We start from the raw sequence: 22488 nt of genomic DNA on the forward strand, positions 1-22488 counted from the left end.
ACCCGCTGGTGGACACCAGCGGTAAGGGATGCCGTCAAGCTGAAGAAGGAGTCCTATTGGGCCTTTTTGGCCGGTGGGACTACGGAGGCTGCTGACAGGTACCGGCTGGCCAAGCGGAATGCGGCTTCGGTGGTCGCTGAGGCAAAAACTCGGACATGGGAGGAGTTCGGTGAGGCCATGGAGAACGACTTCCGGACGGCTTCGAGGAAATTCTGGTCCACCATCCGGCGTCTCAGGAGGGGAAAGCAGTGCGCCATTAACACTGTGTATAGTGGAGATGGGGTGCTGTTGACCTCGACTTGGGACGTCGTGAATCGGTGGGGAGAATACTTCGAAGACCTCCTCAATTCCACCAACACGCCTTCCTTTGAGGAAGCAGGGTCTGGGGACTCTGAGGTGGGCCCCCCTATCTCTGGGGTCGAAGTCACTGAAGTGGTTGGAAAACTTCTCGGTGGCAGGGCCTTGGGGGTGGATGAAGTTCGGCCGGAGTTCCTAAAGGCTCTGGATGTAGTGGGGCTGTCGTGGTTGACACGTCTCTACAACATCGCGTGGACATCAGGGACAGTGCCTCTGGATTGGCAGACCGGGGTGGTGGTTCCTCTTTTTAAGAAGGGGGACCGGAGGGTGTGTTCCAACTTTAGAGGGATCACACTCCTCAGCCTCCCAGGTAAGGTCTATTCGGGGGTGCTACAGAGGAGGATCCGTCGGGAAGTTGAATCTCGGATTCAGGAGGAGCAGTGTGGTTTTCGTCCCGGCCGTGGAACAGTGGACCAGCTCTACACCCTCAGCAGGATCCTTGCGGGTGCGTGGGAGTTCGCTCAACCAGTCCACATGTGTTTTGTGGACTTGGAGAAGGCGTTTGACCGTGTCCCTCGGGGAGTCCTGTGGGGGGTGCTTCGGGAGTATGGGGTACCGGGCCCCCTGATACGGGCTATTCGGTCCCTGTACGACCGATGTCAGAGTTTGGTCCGCATTTCCGGCAGTAAGTCGAATTTGTTTCCTGTGAGGGTCGGACACCGCCAAGGTTGCCCTTTGTCACCGATTCTGTTCGTAATTTTTATGGACAGAATTTCTAGGCGCAGCCGGAGTGTCGAGGGGGTCCGGTTTGGTGGCCTCAACATTGCATCTCTGCTTTTTGCAGATGATGTGGTGCTGTTGGCTTCTTCAAGCCATGATCTCCAGCTCTCGCTGGAGCGGTTTGCAGCCGAGTGTGAAGCGGTTGGGATGAGGATCAGCACCTCCAAATCCGAGACCATGGTCCTCAGTCGGAAAAGGGTGGAGTGCTCTCTGCGGGTCGGGGATGAGGTCCTGCCCCAAGTGGAGGAGTTCAAGTATCTTGGGGTCTTGTTCACGAGTGAGGGTAGGTTAGAGCGGGAGATCGACAGACGGATCGGTGCAGCGTCTGCAGTGATGCGGACGCTGTATCGGTCCGTTGTGGTGAAGAAGGAGCTGAGCCGAAAGGCAAAGCTCTCGATTTACCGGTCGATCTACGTTCCTGTCCTCACCTATGGTCACGAGCTGTGGGTCGTGACCGAAAGAACGAGATCCCGGACACAAGCGGCCGAAATGAGTTTCCTCCGCAGGGTAGCCGGGCTCTCCCTTAGAGATAGGGTGAGAAGCTCGGTCATTCGGGAGGGACTCAGCGTCGAGCCACTACTCCTCCACGTTGAGAGGAACCAGTTGAGGTGGCTGGGGCATCTGGTTCGGATGCCTCCTGGGCGCCTCCCTGGGGAGGTGTTCCGGGCATGTCCTACCGGCAGGAGGCCCTGGGGACGACCCAGGACACGCTGGAGAGACTACGTCTCACGGCTGGCCTGGGAACGCCTTGGGATCCCATCGGAGGAGCTGGCTGAAGTGGCTAGGGAGAGGGAAGTCTGGGCTTCCCTGCTAAAGCTGCTGCCCCCGCGACCCGACCCCGGATAAGCGGAATTGAAGACGGAACGGAACGGAGCCACCAGATGTCGCTGATGAGATATTTCAAACATCCAAAAGATCGATTCCTTCCTTGTGAATCAATTGTTTCAAATGATTTGAATCGTTTCAATGTTCCATTTCTGCCATCCCTAGTAACAACAAGACGTGACAACTGTGTTAATTAGACAATAGACAGACAGGGACTGACAGGAAACAGGAGGCTAAATACACAAACACTGATTGACATAACAAAACACACCTGAGCAAGACACAAGTGGCTGAAGGCACTGATTGGTTGACACACGAGGAGGGCAGGCAACTACAGGTGGACATGACAATGCTTGATGAGACAAGGGAGACAAGGAAAACAGAACAAAACACAGATCATGACTAACTAAAGAGACTTGAGGACAAAATCAAACAAAAATCTAACAAAACCCAACCCAAACCATGACAAACAGTTAAACGCCAAAGAATAGAGAAGTCGGGCAAAAATATCGAGATATGAAATGTTGTCTATATTGTACAGGCCTAAATCCAACCACCGAATGAAGGTAACTGCTAGCCAATCCCAGGTAGAAGGGTGTGGGTCACAGAGTCATTCATTCGGACAGAAGTGGCGAGCAGCTTCGTTGCAATTGAGGTTTAGAGTTGAATAAATGCACACAGAATCACACCATTGTTTTTCGTTTGTTTTGGACATTTCAGAATGAACTGCCGCTTTTAAGTGACAAAATATTTCTGAGCACTTTTGCAGTGTTTAGCCTGACGAACATTAGGTTGAATAAGTGTGCTTTTGCTTTAGCAGAGATTAACCATATGATGTTAAGCATTTGCTCTTTGAAGCGTTGGGTACGGCCAGCGACAAAGACGCCTCGCTTTGCGAAGGTCCACACCCAGAGGATCAAGCATTTAAATTAATTTGTTAAAATGTATATTTACTTGTACATTTGTTTCCAGAATTATTATTTACTAGACGTGTCAGTCGATTAAAAATTTTAATCGTAATGAATCGCATGATTTAAATAATTAACTCACAAATAATCGTAAATTATTCACATATTTTATATCTCAATCTATATAAGTTTACAATTAAATGTAAAAAAAAAATGTATTCTCTTATTGACATAGAAGTGGGAAGAAATGTTAACCTAATGAATCATGGTTGCATTATTTTAGTCATTGATACAGTAATTTCATACCAATTCATAAAATCCTTGTAAAATGAAGAATATGTACTGTACTGTAAAAAACGAGTGTGACATTGATTTGTGTTGGTAATTTTTCTGTCACTACATGGCATAATGGCGTTGTACGACAATTGTGACAGCTCAGTGCTTTTTTCTTTTGATATTAAGAGATGAGTAATTTTTATAATAAAGTAACTTGTGAAATTCTGCACATTTTTGAAATTGTAAAAAAAATAATAATAATTTACCCCATTCCCACGTGCATTATTTAATTTATTACTGCTAAACTGTTTTACAAGGACTCCTTTGAACAACGTTGAATGCTTTTATTTAGTTAAGTTCAATACGCATGTGCATTGTAAAATGCATACGAACCAGACAAGATCGGTGTGTTCTTTTCATATTAAGAGCTCTCTCATTTTTTTCAATTAACTTCCCAACTTGCACATTTTTAAAATTGTAAAATACAACTTGACGCCAGTCCCCAGACTCCCCGCAAATATATGCATTATTATTTAATTTATTACTGCTAAATTGTGTTATAGTGACTCCTTTGAACGACGTTGAATGCTTTTATTTTGTTAAGTTCTTGGATGCACATTGTAAAGTGACGCTGCTTTACTGCAACGAACCAGAAGACGATATCGGTGTTATGCTTAACGAGCTATTTTCTGGAGTTGCTGAATAAAATACGCCTCAAATCAAAAGATCAAGTGCCTTGGAGTCACTCCAAGTGACAACACGGCATCCATTCCGCTCTAGCCTCTCACAGGGGGTTGAGAGTGGACACCTTTTAAAGAGCTGTGGGAGCCTAGCTCTGTGCTAATCGCTAACACTGGCGCTACCCAGTGCGTTCTGCCAAAGCAGAGAACAACGAACATTCTGCCCCTTAAACATTGGGTGCACTCACACTAGGGCCATTTCTTCCGTACCGTACTGAAGCCTGATTTTATAAACAGTGTCCCATTAATCACCAACGAATCCTCACATTAGACTATAGCTACGCTACGTGTATTTATCGTAAGTTTCTTAGTTTTTTCCCCCCGCGAATTTGCCACTTTATAAAGTCGCAAATTTGCCACAGTCACAATTTTCTCAGAATATTATCCCCCACACCCCCCTCTGAAAAAAAATACATATATACATGGCCCTAATACGACGTTGTACTCTTCCAAGTGAAACTATTAACAATATAATAATCAAATGCTCCTGACAGCCTCCTTGGTGGAGATGGAGTGACCTGTGATTGTAGTCATATGGAAGTGCATCATGTCAGAGGATATTTCACAACCCGGTGCAGAAATTTGGCCTCAGGCCACAGAAAAGCAGCCAAAAAGATTTGTGCCTCAACAGATGGAAGATACACTTAATAACCTCGGCTTAATTAGAACATGCACATCATTTTGACAAGCTTAGCTTTGAGTTGGCTTTCATTTCTCTCTTTCTAATGGCTTGGGCATTTGGTTAACGATCAAAACTGCACCATTGCAGCTCCACTGGAGATATTGTTGGCATAACCTTGCAAAAGGTTTGAATTTAAAGGGGAAAAGTGTCTTTAATCTTGGCCGAACTTGGTATCTCCAGGGCTGGCGGTGAGAGCACAGGATGAGTGAGAGGCAGTAAAAACAGTGTCATCACTGCACAGCCAGCCACACTGATTCCTGATCTTAGGATCCGCAGTTCTATGAGGGCTCAGCTGTGGCTCTGCTGGCCTCTCATCTTTTCCATCTGTGTCTGGGACCGCCGAGTCACTCAGGTCCTCTTTAGCTTTGCATTCTAACCGCATCATTAGAGTCCAGCTGGAAATATACAGTAGATGCACAATATTACTTCTGAAGACTGATATGACTTTAAACTCATGTTGTTGCCATGCAAGAGTAAAATGTGGCCTAAAATGTGGAACTATGCACATGCTTACACAGGATATGTTGCTCTACAGGAAAAAGGTATTGCCAAATATCAATGGATCATCAACAGAGCTCAAAGACCAAGCCAGCTCAGCAGGATTTAAGGTGAGACTATGACAGGTTATCATTGGAGATTTTCAGCTTTGGCTGACTCTACAAGAGAGGACAAGCTAGAAGTGAGAGGATTAGGATACAGACACACTTCAGCCTCAAATACTGGCTGCCTCATGATAAAGGAAAAAGAAAGAGACACATAAAAAAAATATATTTGCTCACTTGTAAAATGCTCTCAATACTGTCACTTTTGCTTGTTGCTTGAATGGGAAAGAATTGTGTCTTGTGTTCTCCCACTCACCACACTTGTTTTTGTTATTCAATAGAATGTATTAAAATGTTTCACCAAGTTGGCTAAAAAAATTAATCTTGACTAGTTTAGGCGACGACTACCGCCTTCCTCAGAAGCTGTCAAACTGACAGTTGTGACGTGTCTTATTAGCTGATGTTCCTGGGCGTAGCCGGCATGGCGCAGCTGTCATGTTACGCTCCACGCCGACTACACCCTCCGTCGCTCGATGATCTCCAGATAAGTGGATCCCATGTGTGGGAAAGTTGAAAAGTTCCTTGTTCCGGTCCCCGTTTCCTGATCTCTATTGCTTCTCTTATCTATCTTTTGTATTTTTGTTCTTCTGTTTCAATGATGCTTGCTTTGTGCCAGTCGATGATGTGTTTTTCTCGTTTGCAGTGATCTGATATGGCGGATTTTAGGTTTTCTTTTGTGCCCCTTTCCTTTTCTGCTCTGGTGTAATGTGTTGCTGTTTGTTTGTCACATTCCTTTTGGTGTTCTTTTTTTCTTATGTTGAAAGATCTTCCTGTTTCCCCAACATAGGTTTTATTGCAGGTTTTGCAGTGTATTTCATATATTACATTGCATTTATTGTCTGGATGTATGCTGTCCTTTGGATGCACCAATTCCTGCCTTAGTTTTTTGTGTGGCTTATTTATTGTACCTGTATAGTGTTTTCTCATTGCTTGCTGTATTTGTTCTGTGACACCTCTAATATATGGCAATGTGATTGTTTCCTTGCATTGATTATCTGTTCTTTTAATTAGTTTCTTTTTTGTTGTTTTCTCTTTTGTTTGTTTTTTAACCTGATTTTTGCCTTTTTCTATTGCCCATCGCGGATTTTGACAAATTTTTTGTGCTGTTTCTATCTGTTTTTCTTCTCTCTTTCTGTCCTCCATGTCCGTAGTAAGGTTTGTGCATTTGAATAATGTTCTAACAACTGACAGTTTGTTTGCAATGGGATGTTCTGAGGTCCAAAGTAGATACTGGTCCGTGTGCATGGGTTTCCTGTAGACTGTGGTCTTGCCATCCTGTTTGTGATGAAAACTTTTTTTTTAATAATAAAAAGACCTCAAAGTGTAATTTAAGGCACATTCCCTTCCTTTAAACATGGAGAGTGAATTACAAAGTAGCCTTGGTCCCGAATATTGAAATATAATTCAAGTAAGCCAGTTACCAGCTGTCAAACTCAATTACTACCAGCCCCGTAGTTAATGTAGAAAATTCGATTTTGAATCGCTACTGCCGCACGTTGATGAAAAATGAAACTACACACACCCTTATTCACATACACAACGCGCACATGACGTCACATCTGCAGACAGAGGGCGGGAATTTCGAACCCGAATCCAGTCTGAAAACTATTGGCCAGACACTTGCAGGACTACCCATTGTGAACAGCTAAGGTGGTAAAATGGTCAAATTAAAAAGGCTATTCTAAAGATATTTTGGGGCAAATTGTTACAGAGAGCAGTTTTAAAGAACTTGGGCCTCACTTGACGGTGAAACAGTACTTAATGCAGTGACTATCTGTGAAAAGGAAATAACTTACAGGCAGCGACAGGAGCTGCTTGTTCAGTTTAGCAACAGTCACTGAATGGTCATATTAACTCTTTGACTGCCAGACGTTTTCAGAAAAGGGATGCCGCCAGTGCCAGCCGATTTAAGCATTTTGACTGATTTTCAAGGTCCACAGAAAATGTTCTGTTTGGACTATGGAAACACACGTACTACCAAATGAAAGATTGGACTTTCATCTTTCATCAGAAAAAAAGAGTTTGTTTCTACCTTATTCCGTTCTTTAGTAATCAACAATAGAAAATGGTTAGTTTGACCCAATTTCGCCTGTGTTGGACCAAAATACGGAGAAATCAAGCTTTTAGTGAAACGATATTATTTCATGCATTCTAGTGAATTTGACACTTCTTTTTGTCCATGAATGATGCCACAAACACCTAAATAGTGCTTTACTTCTATAAAACACTACCACCAAGAATGAAAAAGTGTTTTTTGATAGCAAAATACGTTTATTTACATTCAACAGTGTAACAATTTGACAACAATTTGGCAAACTATTTACAAATGTGTGCAACTGTGGTGCTATTTACAAATATGTGGATGTTTCAACGACAGTTTTTCTTTTTGTAACACTCTCCTGCGTGCAAGGAGACGCAACAGCATTTGCACAAGATTGCCTCTTCGCGTGCGCCACTTTCTTGCCGGCCGTTTTTTTCCGGGGAATAGCAAGTATATACTGCAGTGTGTCATCAAGTCTAATATCAGGATCATGCTAGGGTTACGTTACGGTGGTGTTACGTCTCGCTTCCCCGTGTCCTTCAGTTGCTATACCGGGTTGGTAGGAGATGTTCTGATCCATTTTATCCACTCCATTCATGGTGGCATCGTAGTCCAGAAACAGTGTCTTCTCCGTGATCAGACTGTACCCGCTCCTCCGATGAATATGCATTGGACTCGGGGTACTCTTCATTGTCCGATCGAATGTCCGCTTGTGCAGCTCCGCGTTTTCCGGCCTTAGCAGCGCTAGCCGCGCTAGCCGCGCTTTGCCGGTGGGGCTTACTACGTGTTCATAACAGTCACGTTGGCGTAGAGCTCGGAGTCATCTTCATCATCATCATCAATCTGCATTGGTCGATGCCAACTCTCCATCGCCCGATCGAATGTCCGATTGTGTAGAAGTACCCGGCCGGCTATTGTGCGCGTTTTCCGGCCTTAGCAGCGCTAGCCGCGCTAGCCGCGCTTAGCCGTGAGGCTTACTACGTGTTCATAACAGTCACGCCAAAGCTTCCAACTTTGGCGTAGAGCTCGTTGTCATCATCATCGTTGACATCAATGCGCTTTTTAGTATTGATTGATGCTTTCCGTCTTTGAAAAAAATGCTCAAGCTGAGCTGCTTGTAACCGGTTGCTTGGTCAAGCCATTGTGGCTTGGATCAGCCATTGTCTCCTCAACACTCTAGCTCCGCCTCACGTCTTCTACTGACGCCCACGGTGGGCGGCCCATCCAACCTTGTGCAAAGAGAGTCATCGCTGCCCTCTAGGGGCCAAAACGAGTCTTTGACTAATCAGATCAGCCTGATACTTTCAGCACAGCTGCCCAAGGCTTTCCTGCACCCGTTTTTGAAAAAAAAAAAAAAAAAACATAGGGGACGTCTTTTAACGTCCTCGGCGCCCTTCCCTAGGTTTATGCTAAACGTTTTATAACGTTTATGGCAGTCAAAGAGTTAACAGTCTCTTCTTAATAAAATGAAAGATAGATGAATTACCGATGTAGCTCACCACTGTTTGTCAAACAATGAGTCACCACAACAGAATCTATGTTTATAAAATAATTCAAGCACTGCCACAGTGTTTTTCTCCTGTGTGTAGATGGATAGAGTTGGGGAGGATGGAAGAGGGTCATTGATACTGAAAGGAATGAAGGAATGTGTGTTGATGTCCTTTTGCTGAAGCTTTACATTTACCACCTGCTCCTCAGGGACTTTATTCAGGCTCCTCAACGAGGCTGCTAATTTCTTTTCCACGTCGTAATTGTTTTTCTTTTTGCTTGCCTATCAGCAGCATACAGTCTCCGTTGCCGAAGAGGAAGTCTGCCAATGGCATCAGGTCTGCTACGTGTTGATCGAGGCATTTTAATGCATCATTTGTGCCAGTTATGCACACAATTATGTGCGCAAATGAGGTAGTTTCAGTCTGTCTGCCGATGCAAGATAATTTGAGATGTCCCCTTGGTAGTTAATATATGTGTTAAGTAAATTACAGACAGCAGGTCTTAATATACTTTGTTTTGGAGAAATTTCCCTCCTGTGTAATGGATGCCGTCTTACACGTTTGCTACTTTTTAGTAGGCAATGTGAATGTTTATCACAACTACCATCATTATTCTGAGTAATCACTTGGCACTCCATTTTTATATCTAGTAAAATATCAAATGGGATTATATCTGCTTATTGAGCTGGAGCAATCCTAACCCTGCATGAACATTGGCACTGACTAAGAGTTAATAGCAATAATATTGTATATACTGCACCTGTATTGACACGCTCTTCTTCTATTATACAGAAATTAAGCATGTGCAGCTGAGTCAAGATGTAATCATTTGATATTCACCTAATCAATCAATCAATTAATCAATCAATCAATCAATCAATCAATCAATCAATCAATCAATCTTTATTTCAAACTCAAAGAAGATACATAAAAAAACAAAAGAGACAAACAAAAAACAGATAATACAATTACAAACGATACAAGCACTCTCTCCAGCGCCTCCAGAGCACAGAGGTGTACCTTACACTACTGAGCTGAGGTCTTATAAGAACATATAAAATTTTCATTTTCAGTCCATGAGTTTCATTAAAAATGTATATACAGAGTTCCGTATAACAGCTTTCAATGTAATGTTTGAATACTACAACTGAAATAATTGAGAACTACTTGAAAAAAAGAAGAAATCCGCATCCTCAGTGAAAAACAAATTCAAGCCAATATACAGTATGATGAATTGTGCCACCTCATCTGTTTGTGCCTAATGCATGATTTGAGTATGAATCAACCACCTGACGAGGGTAAGGGAAATCGGTCCAATTAATTATTAATTGACCATTATTAAATTAATAATCAATTGACTCATAAATTGAAGGAGACTCAAATTTAATATTAAAATTAATTTTGAATCAGAACCTCGGACCACCACATCTATTTTGGATAGTTTTATCAGGACAACAGATGAGAACCTTGTTGAATCAGTCATTAAAATGACGGCTTTACCCTTTTACGATTTTGTGAGTTCTTTGTTCAGCTTAGAAGTTACTATAAATCGTAAAACACACACACAGTAAGCAATCAGGTTTTGATTTTGTGCGCATTTATTTTCTAACCTATGTGGGAAAATCTACTTGGAACTTAAAAGAAGCAAAACTCAAACTACTGTGATGGGCAATAAAACAAGAACTAAAATGATAAAATAATCAAAGAAAAACAAACTCTTAAACGAGGTGATGGATTTCCTAATCAAACCAACATGGGACCCACATTTAACCTAATTGTAGGTACCAATTTGTACAATCTGGTTAATGTCTGCGAAGTTGCCCTTACAAATGGTCTGGTGTTGATCCGATACGCGGAAAGTCGTGTTGTTCCGATACCGGTACTGCCTTAAAACAGTGGTATCGGTATCAGTGAGTACTAACAAGTAACATGCCGATACCATTAATTCTGACGCTAATATAGGACTTTGGATGCAGTCTCTTGTGTCTTGCTCATGCACGACATTCACTGATGTGTGACATGTTCACTGCATCCCGAGCTAAGATATCTTATTGGCCCTTGAATGCTCTGAACCAATGGCAGGACTGCTTTTTAATGTTGAGGGAAAAACAATTGGTATCGGTATGGTATCGGCATCAGCCGATACTGCAAAGCTGGGTATCGGAATCTGTATCGGGGGCCAAAAAACGGTATCGGAACAACACTAAAAAGCCTGGATGGGAGGGTCGCCAAGCCATTGTTTGAAGAAAAAGATGAAGAGAGAGCGAGAGAAAGAGTCCAGCTGGACAGCTGAGCCTCACGGTGGGGGAACGTCGACCTGTTGGCTGCGGAGAAGCCTTTTCAGTTGGGGCCTCAGAGCACCGCTGCGATCCGTTTAGCCTTTGCAGGGACCCAAAAGCAGTGTGTTTCCCTGCGCCTGTCGCCAAAAGCGATGGCTTCAGTGAGTTTGTCACATGTTAGTCACGCAAGCCGTGTGCTGGTGGTCAAGCTAGCTGTGGTCCAGCTTTGTTTCTTGCAGCCGCGCCCGAATGTAGAGCCAGATGACGCATGGACACCCCACGGAGCAGGGGAGCCGGAGCCAGGAACCAGCAGTGTGAAGGAGCCGAGGGGGAAGAGAATGAAACAAAGAGGAAGCAGCCAAGGGGGAAGAGAATGAAACAAAGAGGAAGCCTGCCTTTATAGGGATCTCGGTCACCTACCAACCAGGGGGTCCGGTATCGAGACTAGTGCGGAACTTTACCAGCCTTGGGTTGAATTTTGGTGAAGAATGATCAGATTAAATTTATATCCCATGTTAACTCAGATTCTAAGTTCAAACTTCAATCAAATGCACACATCAAAAGAAATGTTACCTAGCTGACAACTGTCAAAACGCGCACACATGAAAGTTAAGTGGAGAATCTGCCACTGCAATGGAACATTTTCATGACACTTCATGGAGTCAACATTTCAAAAACGGCAAACACATAACATTTCATAATTCATGAAAAAAAAAATGTTTTTACTTTTTTTTTTTTTCACTGTGACATGTCCAGGAGACAGGAATTAAATTCCTTGTCTATGATGAGGTTGCAAAAATTACAACCGGCCGATAATCGTTACACCAGCCATGGGGGACTGAAGTGATGAAGTAACTTTAGCGTCAAATTAGTAAAAACCACAAGACAGTTTTACATCAAATGCTTAGTCATGCATTCTGAAGTCAACCTAGCGAATGCTACTGAGCTGGGGCGTCCGCGCAGGTATGATTTAATTGTGACTAATGATTTCAAAATAACGTCATATTTTTGCAGGGGTGTCAAAAAAAAAATTCTTCCAAGGGCCGCACACAGAAAAATCTTAAGATTGCAAGGGCCGCTTTGACGTTCTTTATTTTGAATTTATTAGGATGACAAAAACAATCTGTCATTGTAGGTAAGAATATATGCTCGGCAATTGACCTTGACATGGAGCAGATAAATGGAGCAAATATCACAGTTCACACTATTCACTGCTCTAACTGAATTTTCTTTTTTAATTGGGGCAATATGAAAGGAAATTGTGTTACTATTGTAGAGAGATGTTATTGGCGGAAAACAAGAAAGTGAGAGATGGGAAGGAATTTCTTCTTTTCTTCCCCTGCTTACCACCCCATATAGAAAGTAAGCAGTACAATGCAGGCCAATAACATGGGCTGTGTCAAATGTGTACACAAAAGTGCCACAAAAAAATTGGACGGCGGGCCACAAATGTCCCTCGTAGTTTTCGACACCACATTCTTAATTAATCCTGTCATTTAGGAGACTTCTCATGCCTCAAGGAATCTAAAGGCAATGACAGTTGTCACAAGTAAAGACTGTGTAACTCTGCAAGGTCAACAATGAAGGTGAACATTTTAAACTGGAAAAAAATTATCCCCATAGAAAATACGACTCCATTCCTGGGTTAATCTCTGCCATAAGACCTTTGTTAACTGTGCATGCAATGTTTTGAGTCACATTTTAACATTCTTAACTTGAATCTATCCATCCTGTATAATAAAATAGTTTCATGACAGAGCAGTATTACTGAAAGCAAACTCAATTGCAAGGCTTGGCAAAGGTGACCCGTCAAGCATGGAGACTTTATGTATAATGCTTAAAACAACATTATTTTAGGATGAAGAAGTATATTTGATAACTTGCATCAAAATGAAGGCACCCATATCACTACAAAGGAAGTCAAATTGTCTGTCAAACTTTCAGCCAATTGACAAAGGAAAGCAATACATAATTAAAACGGTTATGTTGAAATAATATGAAAGAAAAATATGTCATTCTGTTATGTCGTTACTATAACTTCACATTGTACTAAGCATGAAGAGGTGAGGTGAGTATTGCTTTTGTTGCACGTTTCATCATTATTTGACCTCTCGCTCGTACTGGCAGCATGCCACGAAAACACATACAAAAAGCTTAGCAAAAACCTAAATACGCTTTTGATCAGACTTATTTTTATCACCGACCACATTGTAATTATGGTTTCCCTCAGGATGCTGTTATGAAAATCATAATCATAATCATCATCTCTGGCCAAAGGATCCTCATTTGCCCAAAAATCTAAATTGAGATATTGATATATTCGAATTCTCCACTTAATTCCCTTTAAAATGATATATGATACATGGGTGTACCAAAAAAAAAAAAAAAAAGACAGTTACAGAAGTTTTAATGTTGGAAGTTTGAAATCCCTAGTTTTGAAAAAAAAAAAAACGTGTTTTAAGTTTTGGTCCTTGCATCTTTCAAATGTCCATAGCAACCATAAAATAGTTACATATTGAACAAATAATTTTGCAAACACAATGGGAAAAAAAGTGAATATTGTGGAACTTGTCTAGAAAAACAACAACCTCTCAGTATGGATTTAAACATGTTTAAAGAATTTAAACCAGTTAGCCTCCAGCCTTTTAACAAAATATTCCATGCATTAGGAGCAGAGTAGACAAAAGCTCTTGGAATACGGAAGGGAATAAGATTCTGAATTTATCTCAGTAATTAGAGCACAAATAAATGAAGGTACTAGTCCCAATAGGGCCTTATAAATAAAAGCGTGATCAACAGTTTCAATCCATGTAAGATATTTAACAGCAGCATTCATCTATAACATTTCTTCATAATCCAACACAGATAAAAAAAATGCTGCTGGTGCTACAATATTTGCCTTTATCCTTTAATACAGTTGTTGCTGGGCTCGATGTTAAAGCCTCTAAATCACCAAAGGGATCTAATTCAGAAACTACAGGAGTACATCTTGGAGGAGGGGGGCATCTTTCTGTCAGGGCACACTTCTTTTAGAACAGCTCTTAATGGGAGAATCACATTTTCTCTGGCCATGGTGCTACAAGAACACCTTTAAAATAAAAGCTATGCTCTTTTCTCAGTTCAATATAATATCCATTTAACCAACTCACAGCCCTCCTGATACGTGTGCTGAGAATCTGGCCGCAGGCGAGCAGCATTGTTGGCTTACAGGCTCTGCACTTAGCTAAGATGGATGTGCAGGTTACCTTGCAGCAGCAGCAGAAAGATGCTTTACAATATAGAGCCAGTGACAAAGGGGGATGTGCTTGTTGGAGAGAAGCAGCGCTGTGACACAGAGGCGGTGACAGTGCAAGTCCGTGTGGGTCGGAGGTGGCCGTGTGCCTGAGAAGAGCCACAGCGCTGATGGCCCAGCTGTCCTGCACCAAAACAAAATCCAGAAACCTTCAAGCCAAGCAAACAAAAGCTTGGCGGAGAGTTAATCAGCATTACTCACAGGACTCGATAAACATTTAAACATTAAACATTTAAGCTGCTTGGCACTAGACGAGCTTTTTGTTGACTGTTTCCAAGCAGCATCGAGAAGAACTAATCACAAGCAAGCATGGCGCCAGATGACCACGATAATGATTTAATGCTGAGTCCAATTTCGAGGTGCGGTCAAAAGAGCGTCATCAAAAGCTATATAAATCACATCAAGCTGAAAAACAATACACCAGCAAACATCTCAGATATAGCAACTGTCTGTGTCATACTGCAATGTAGAACGAACTGAAAATAAACTAATTATATTTGAAAGTCAGTTACAAATACACAGCAGCTTTTTGTCTTTTTTCTTCTTTTTTTGAGTTTGTTTTGTGACCCTCCACATTTTCTGGATCTCACATGTTCTCACACCAAAGTAATATCAATATGAAAGCATCACATTTACACTAAATGGCTTGTCTTGTTCTTACATGTTCATGTATAGGATGATGTGGTCATGTGACTACCTCACAGTATTGGAATAGTGAAGTCAATTCCATTATTTGAACTGAACTGTAAAAACATTTGGGTTGACGAACAGTACAGAGATGAGTTTAAAAAAATTCTGGGGCAAAATTTAATGGACAAAGATGAACCTTTAACAAGGTGATGAAAAAGCAAGTATATAAACTCATCTGTGAAACACAGTGGAAAGGCATCTATTCTTTGAAGAGGCAAGACATGAGAAAGCAGCAAATACAACTCAAAAGTCTGCAAAAATTTAAATATAAAAACAAACAAAACATACTGTTGACGGAATGGTACTACTGGTTTGACTGGGATAAAAGTTCATTTTGGGCCCATAGCAAAGAAAATTGTCGTGGAAAAATCCAAATGCACTCGCGGACGTCGGAGTGCCTCCGTGAGTGTTCACGCTCTGGCTTGAAATTAGCAGCGCCTCCTCGCGACTATTGTGACAAGTGCATTCATCATTGCTCGTCTACCCATTCAAGGTACGTTTAGCTTTGCTTGGTTGTTCGGACTCTGAGAATGAGGTCAAACTCAGAGGCATTTTTTTTGTCTCTGATTTTGTGGGTCGAAGTCCGAGTTCTGAGACGTTCGATCTCTGAGGTTCCCCTGTAACTTATTATCATCTACTTCCCAATACCTCCACACAGCCCACATACTGAATAGCTATTTCCTTGTTTTACTGGCTGGACAGCATTCAGCCAATAGTATCACTGTAGCAAAGTGATGTCATGCCGCATGCTTAGCTGTGTGGAAAAGTGAGGTCTGTGCCATTGCGTAACTCCAGATTTGATAAAGAGTTAGAAAAATAACCACATATATTTATGCAAATCCTGATCGGGAGACAACGTCCGATTCCGATCGAGTCATCAACCACGTGATCGGGCCCGATTTCCGATCACGTGATCGGATCGGGACATCCCTAATAAAAACTGTAACAACAAAGGAGACTGGGGGGTGCAACTGCTCATGAGTTAATTAAATAAGCATGAAATGGGCACTTCTTCACCACTTTTCAGTACTATATGGGCTGTATGTAAAATAATTATCTTTGTTTTGACATGGACATTAAATTTGTACTATGAAATTTGCACACACACGCACCGGTGTGGGTGTGTGTGGGTGTGGGTGTGCGTGCGCACCGCTGGCCGGCTGTTGTAACTCAACAAGCAGGTTGCACAAGTACTTGATCATGCATTCTGAACAGCAATCAAACCGCTCACATTCCTTACTTCATCCAAGGCTTCTAAGTTTTTGCATTGCACAGTTAAACACGCTAAAAAACTCAAAAAATATTGCCCAAAAATTACAACTGATAAATAGCCCAAAAAATATCAAAGTAGTAGTAGGTAAGTAGGTATAAGTGATTCTTTCAAATCCCAATAATAATCTGAATTATATAATGTATTTTTCTGTGATACTGCAAAATGTAATGTGAATTAACATCATGTTGTTGGTTTCTGTGTTCAGCAAGCTTTCCAATGATACCAACTTTTTGAAAATATGAAGACGATTAAGAAAGTTCTGCCAGATTTGGGGCCATTTCTCGCAACTTTAATTTGTTTAAATAAATCAAACAAATGCCCTTTTATAGGGAAATTGGGGCATGCTTTACCCAGATTACATCTTGCGGGTACAACCTCGCCATTTAGAATAAATTCTGATTCACTAATATATGCATGGTGGAGAAGGAGAAGGAAATGTTGATACACACCTGTCATGAACCCAATGGTAATTTTGCATATTAGCTGAACTTGTGTGCAGCGTATGGGGCCGCTGTACACTGAGTGATGCCGCAGAAACCACTGCACAATTTTGCAGTAGGCAATGCGGGGTTCTGCCACAAGATTTCACAAGTGTCTGAGAATCGGCCACTGGTTTTGCAGTGATTCAAAATTTCAATTGCAGTTGCCCAGGAGTGCTCAAGTTCGGTCCTCGAGAGCCCCTATCCAGCCTGTTTTCCATGTTTCCCTCCTGCAGCACAACTGTATCTAATGATCAGCTAATCAGCAAGCTTTGCAGAAGCCTGATAACGATCCTGATCATAAATCAGGTGTGTTAATGGAGAGAAACATGGAAAACAGGCTGGATAGGGGCTCTCGAGGACTGAACTTGAGCACTCCTGCTATAGCCAGTCAAAATGCGCGGAAGCTTTCACGCAGGTGAAAAATCACTTTCCGGGTTACAAACACGCACCGGAGCACATCCCCGCGCACTGCGCACCACCAAGTGATAGAAATGCAGGATATGTAGTACACATATATTTTTTGTTACAAAAATACTTATTCATATTTATAATTTGATATGTACTGTGGATAAAATAACTATAAAGTAAATTCTTTACAGTAAATTTGACTCTAGAGTGGGAGCAAATAGACTTAGTTTTAGAGTAATATTTACACTTGGAAGAGAGTAAAATAAAGAATTGAAAAAATAAAAATAAATAAAAGTCATTACAGGGTTGAGGAAGGAACTCTTTCAGGTTGAGAGATTGCCACACTACCACCTGAGCTATGACCGTCCTACTGTTTGCATACATCGTTTTTGGTCTCTTGGAGTTACGAAGATTGTTATTATTATTATTATTATTTGTTTTGTGGAAAACACTACTACACTTTTATATTTTTATGTAGGATCGTGAGTGATCGGCGGCAAAAATGAATACACAGAGACTGATATACTGTGCTAGAATAATTGTGCCTTTTATTCCCCGCAAACAGCAATCAACACACTATACTGTGCTAGAATAATTGTACCTTTTATTCCCTGCAAACAGCAATCAACACACTATACTGTGCTAGAATAATTGTGCCTTTTATTCCCCGCAAACAGCAATCAACACAACTTTACTGTGCTAGAATAATTGTGCCTTTTATTTCCCGCAAACAGCAATCAACACACTACTATACTGTGCTAGAATAATTGTACCTTTTATTCCCCGCAAACAGCAATCAACTCACTATACTGTGCTAGAATAATTGTACCTTTTATTCCCCGCAAACAGCAATCAACAAACTACTATACTGTGCGAGAATAATTGTACCTTTTATTCCCCGCAAACAGCAATCAACACAACTTTACTGTGCTAGAATAATTGTACCTTTTATTCCCCGCAAACAGCAATCAACTCACTATACTGTGCTAGAATAATTGTACCTTTTATTCCCCGCAACCAGCAATTAACACACCATACTGTGCTAGAGTAATTGTGCCTTTTATTCCCCGCAAACAGCAATCAACACACTTCAACGCTAAGCAGTATAATATAAAGTAATCAGCGCTTACCTTGACACTAGACTGGAGAGCCGACGGTCCGGGTAGAACGAGCTGCTTAACGGCTGGGCGATCATACGTATCCCTCAGCTGACTCTACCCAAACCGTGTGCCGTTCCGTCTTTTATTCGTTAACAAAAAGGGGTGAGTGTGAGAAACAAGGCATACAACCTGAGAATTCCCAGGCACTGGCCGTACCCAACGCTTCAAAGATCATATCAACATCATATGGGTAATCTCTGCTAAAGCAATTACTATCTCCTTATTTGAAAACCCGACCGAAAAGTATTAGTACAAACAACCGAGTAGTACGCTACGTGTATTTTTCGTAAGTTTCTGAGTTTTTTTCTCCGAATATTGCCCCCACCCTCTAAAAAAATATTTATATGTGGCGCTAATACACCGTTGTAAATTTCAAACTTAAAAAAAAAAGTAAAAAATATATAAATTAAAAATTAAAAAGGGAGGAAGAAACACCACCAAATGATAGCTTATTCCTTATTTCCACATTTATATGACATTTACCACAGTATTTATTTATTTATTTACAGGGAGTCCTCAAGTTACGGCGGAGTTCCATTCCTACGCTGGCGATGTAACCCAAATTTCGACTTTGTACAGTCATTTTAAAAAACATATTTGCGCAACCCGGAAAACGCCGGAACCAATATTTCGTGTTTCCGCACGAACATTCATTGCTGACAGACGGCGGAGCGGAGCTAATTCAAGCTTAAACACGGAAATGTGACGCGCCTGATGGTGAGCCGACCTGCTAGATGAACGCCCGTTGCTGGAGGTAACAACAACACAACTTTAAATAACTTTAAAATGGCGTGACCTCACGACTCTGGCTGGATTCTGAGGTATTCGGTTTAGGTGAACGGTATGGGTATGGATATTTTTAATACGTTTTAGGTGAATTAATGAGTACACACTCACCCCCCCCCCCACACACACACACACACATACAAAATAAAATAATAATAATAATAAAAAAAAGAGAGAGCAATGATGATGACATGTCGAATCGGTAAAATTACAGAATAAACCAGAGTACTCTCAGAAAAAATAAAAAGAGTACTGTGGGAAATTAACGAAAAAGAAGGTGCTATGGACGAGGCACCGGCGCCGTAAAGTTGAAACTTCCCTGTATTTATTTATCTGAAAATCTCGGATACTTTTTTTGTGTGTCTGTAATGATATTCTGTTTTGAATTTTATTAATTTTTTCCACGGAAATGACTTCTCTGAAAAGGTAATCAAAACACCAGAAATAGAACATAGTATTATTATCTTGTGTTGTGTGTTGCCATGGTTGGGTCTACAGACGTGATTGAGTGTGTATGCGTGTTCCGGTGGTTTGATTTATACCATGCTTGTCAGGGACTGTGTTATGTGTGGTTCAGGTCACAGGTGGAGGCAGCAAATCATTGTGGCAAAATAATGTGATTGAATGTCAGTGAGCTTGCTGCTTCCCTCAAAGGAAATAAATGGACACCAAATTGCAAGTTTCAGAGCCTAGACATCAACATTTGTTACATTAAAAATGAGCTTGGGAGAGAAAAGAAATCCTACCCAAAACAAATGTTGTAAAAGAAGAGTTAAGTGTGTGTTTAGTTTGGATGTAGGCCACTAGGCTGTCTTTTCGAGTGAAAAATAAGGCATTCACACTGTTAAAAGGTCAGTGACAGCCACTGTGTGCTTCTCCGCCAGTTTGTACCTGTGCTAACAGTGTGAAACATATTTGGGAACAGTTCAGTTGGCAAAAATTTCATTTCTTCAGCCTCACCGCATTCAAAATGTAGGAAACCAACTGTGCTGTTATTTTTGCTTCACATCGAGGTGGCTTCTATTCAGAATGAAAGTGCATGATGTTGCATCTATAAGCAGGAAGGGGGATTCGGGCACAAGTGTTTCATACTTATTTGCACTGAAGAATGGAGCAAACTTTTGTTGAGCATTTTCATAAAATAAATGACTCATTGAAATTCTGGTGAGGGTTGAAGATTGCACGCCATTTCATAAAAGACTATTTCACCCAATGGAGCTCTTTCGCTGTCATTTGAAAGTGTTCTGAATGGTTTCAATGTGAACTGCGTGGCTGAATCTAAAACCTTCAGTCTCCATCAATTAAATTGCAATATTGTATTAGACACATTGAGCATTCAGAACACAAAAGATCCTCATCACTATTTATGACAAGGCTCATGAGAATGTCCATTCCACTGGACATTGTCTGGAGCAAAACGTTTTTTTTTTGTATCCGTTTCTGTTTTGCAGTAATTAGCATTAGAATATAGCCAAGTTTCATCATTTATTCACAGCCTGTTGAAAACACTGGGAAAAAGAGCTTGTTCCAACACGGCCCTGGCTGATCTCTTATACTCTGCTATCACTGCTATTTTTTGTAATAACTACCATTGCTTTAAGCCATCTTTAAATGTCAAAAGCTGCATCAAAGCCTCCTGTATGCTCTGACATTAAAAAAAACATACTTATAAATAAGTTTTTGGGTTTGAATGAGTTAATCAACTTTCAAAGGTTTCTTTCAGAATGACTGTTTAAGACGTAGTTGAACCTCCAAAGTTCTGTTGAACTTTCTGTCGGCAGAACAGCTACATGCCGGTAAATGTGAGAAGAATAAACATGCTTACCAAAAAAGGAGACCATCATCTCCCGGAAAACGACGTAGGGGCAAAGGCGACAAAGAAAACTGCGAGGATGTGAGTGGCTTGAGGTCCAAAACACAAAATCTGGGAAGAATAATGTATGAGGCTCTCATTTGAGTGCACTCAAATTCACATTGGATCTACAGTGAGTGTGAGTGGGTGTGAATGACTAAGTGAACTGAATGTTATTGTTTAGCAGCGATTTCCAAATAGTCAATCAGTCACTCTAAGGAGACAAACTGGAGAGACCAAGGCAAGGAGTGTGTGAATCAACATCAAACGAGAGGCTGCTATCAGCATTTATTGCCAAGATCCTTGTCTGAAAGATAAGGCAAACTTTAATTGTGGCTGTGTCTATTATAGGTCACAAGCATCTCATCAATCATTGCACCCGGGGCAAGGCAAGCGCCTCCAAACTTCAAGGAACCGAGAGGAGTTGATCATGAATTAGAATAAATTACCCTATTTGGCATATCCTTCATCTGGCAGGAAATATGAAAATGAGGCTAAATAAATAAATAAATAAGAATGGAGGAGTGGCTGCGACAGTGATGATTGATAAGTTACACTTGTGCTGAATAGAGAGCAGCGGGCCTATTAAAACAGCATTAAGAAGGAAGTAGGGAGGTCACTAGTGTCAGAAATATATAGTACGTTGGATCAAAAACAGGGTATAAAGGTACACAAATGCACAGGCACACACACAATGTATTTATTTCTAATTTATTTTTAAATTAATAGCTGTCTCCAAGTGTCTTAGTTTTGGATTAACACCCAAACACAGGTGTGATCAGCTCTACCATTTGGCTTTTCTAATTTCAAACTCAACTCAACAATGACCCTTGCCTTAGGGTGCTAATGATGCCTGTGGATTCATTCAGTCAGGTACCATGAATGTGAAGTGAAATCTGTGCAAGTATTTAAAATCTGGCCCATTGAATGACCCGTAGGCTGCAGTGGCACGTCACTTAAGAATAAAGAAGGGACTAATAACAAGAACGCAGTGATTTGTAACTTGTGTAAAAAATAATTTTCCGTAATGTCCTAGAATTAAAATTCTTTATTTGGGGACCTTTAGCAGATATGAGATTAAAATCGATTAATTAGTTTCATTAATTACAAATCACACACACACACACACACATATATATATATATATATATATATATATATATATATATATGTATATCCCACCAACATCCATTCTTAGGATGGTTGAGGAACCCACATGGATAGTGACATTGCCACCACCGACGATGACGGCCCCTGGGTTAAATAAAATCATTGACATAACTACTACTCCATTTCTTCCTCAAAATCATCAGCTTCTACTTGATCTCTCTGAAAAACATACTTTAGTGGACTTTCAATTAATGGTGATATATCTTCTGTTTATAATTCTACAAATTTAAAGACAACATCTGAAAACTGCCCAACTCTAGGCTTAACATGCATCATTCACATACAAATGTTGTAAAACTGCACATCGTTTCTCACTTTAATTGGTTCCGGGTTCCCGACAGACCGCGATTCCATCGCCTCCGTGTGTGTGATTTGCCGAGACATTTCTTTCAACACTTTTCACATGTTTAGCATTCGTGAAATGCTTGTCGAAGGACGACTATTTTATATTCTAT

The sequence above is a fragment of the Leptonotus elevatus genome, chromosome 6, assembly GCF_054856555.1.
Source record: "Leptonotus elevatus isolate MCC_2025b chromosome 6, RoL_Lele_1.0, whole genome shotgun sequence".
NCBI classification, from domain to species: Eukaryota; Metazoa; Chordata; class Actinopteri; order Syngnathiformes; family Syngnathidae; genus Leptonotus; species Leptonotus elevatus.